Here is a 1,880-nt window from a genome sequence, read left to right on the forward strand (position 1 = left end):
TATCTGTGCCTTGTTTCCTGTCTAGAACACTGCACCTTTTTATTTTTTTTTTTAAAACCCCCATAATGGAACTTTGTGTATGGAGAGAATTTTGAATGAGCTTTTGTGCAGCAGTGCCCAGGGACTCTGCTTGGGGGGTTGTGTTCTTGTGCTATTGCCCAGGCATTCTGGTGTAGGGAGTGTGGCCAACTGAGAAATAGTTGGGCTGTGGTATGAGGCAGACTTCCTTACAGCAGTGATCAGCCTGAGTGTGAGTGTGCCTGGTAGGTTGTGAATAGAATCAGGTCCTGGAAAATCTCCCACAAGGGTGAGGGTTTGTTCAGAGCACCTGCCATTAAAGCTAAAAGAAAAGGAGTACTTGTGGCACCTTAAGACTAACCAATTTATTTGAGCATAAGCTTTCGTGAGCTACAGCTCACTTCATCACTGCATCCGATGAAGTGAGCTGTAGCTCACGAAAGCTTATGCTCAAATAAATTGGTTAGTCTCTAAGGTGCCAAAGTATTCCTTTTCTTTTTGCGAATACAGACTAACACGGCTGTTACTCTGAAACCTGCTATTAAAGCTGTGAGTCTGTTTATAAGAATTAGCCACACTGAGGAAAGAATATAGCAGAAGGTTTTTTAATAATATCTTTCCCTGTGGCCACCTACTCCGTCCAATTTCACAGAAATGGGCATCATAAAGGGTCCCCTGAATGACATCTCCCTGTCTCTTACTTTTAGTGTTTTTGCAACCCACATATGGGTGCAAAAGTGCAGTACCAATGGGAAGCCACATGGTGGCTGCAGAGATGCAGGCATAGAAGGCTGAAGGGGATAAAACCCGGTCCCATTACTAGTGAAAGAAAATACAATCTTCTATAGAGAGTCATTTCTGTGACTAAGCCCTAAAGAGTTTATAAACGAACTGTAGATAAGTCAAGGAGCCATTTCCTCCCATCTCCCACAAAAACACCCATCACTGTCTCCTCTGCTCTCTGTGCCCCTCATTGTACTTCCCTGCCTCATTTTCCAGAATTTGCGAAGAAATCTGTGAGTGAAGTACAGTACAATGGAAGGAAGAATTATTAAAATCCAGCAGTGTAGAAAGTAACTGGAGAATTGTAGAAGATGCAGCAGTAAGCACCCATTGCTATATTCCTCTGGCTGTTCCTGTTGCTTTTTCAAAGTGCCTTAATAAGCAACTGTTAAGATTTGATTTAAAAACAAACAAACAAAAACAACCCTAAAAGAATCAGTTAAAGCTTTCAGGGAGAAGAAGACACACAAGAAAAAGTTAATGTTAGCCAAAGGGGTTCCTATAAATAAGCCTTTTATAAATCTATCAGTTGAAAAGAATTGGAGAGTGAAAGTAATTGTTAGTGAGTGAATTTGGAGTTTAAGTTAATAAAGACATGAAAAATGTGACGATACTAAACTTTTTTCCATCTCTATAAGGATTAATAGAGATTCTGGTGATTGGGAAGAAAGGGAGCTTTTGTAAAAATAGTTACTGATGGCAGAAGGAAAAAAGGGGGAAACACTGAGTCTGTAGTAAATACTAATGATGGACTATGTTTTATGGAGTGTAGGAGGAATTAGTTAATGAGCTTTCCAAACCACTTATTTAAAAAAACAAAATCATAGAGAAGCAAGCACTCATCCAGGCTGCAATGTGTTGCTATAACTGAGGCATTTATCTGCAGGACCTGAGGAGGATTTTTGACCACATTACTAACAATTCCCCAGGCCAGCATGGAGTCAGAGAAGAAAACTGAGTAGCAGTGCTATCAGCAACACATCACCCATACAGTGGATTATCTCGTCTGTCCTATGGTACATAGTCTGAGCTCATCCCTACAGAACACATTTCTTCAAGTAAAGGAAAAAAATGGGAGC

Source organism: Caretta caretta, chromosome 1 (assembly GCF_965140235.1).
Source record: "Caretta caretta isolate rCarCar2 chromosome 1, rCarCar1.hap1, whole genome shotgun sequence".
NCBI lineage: Eukaryota > Metazoa > Chordata > Testudines > Cheloniidae > Caretta > Caretta caretta.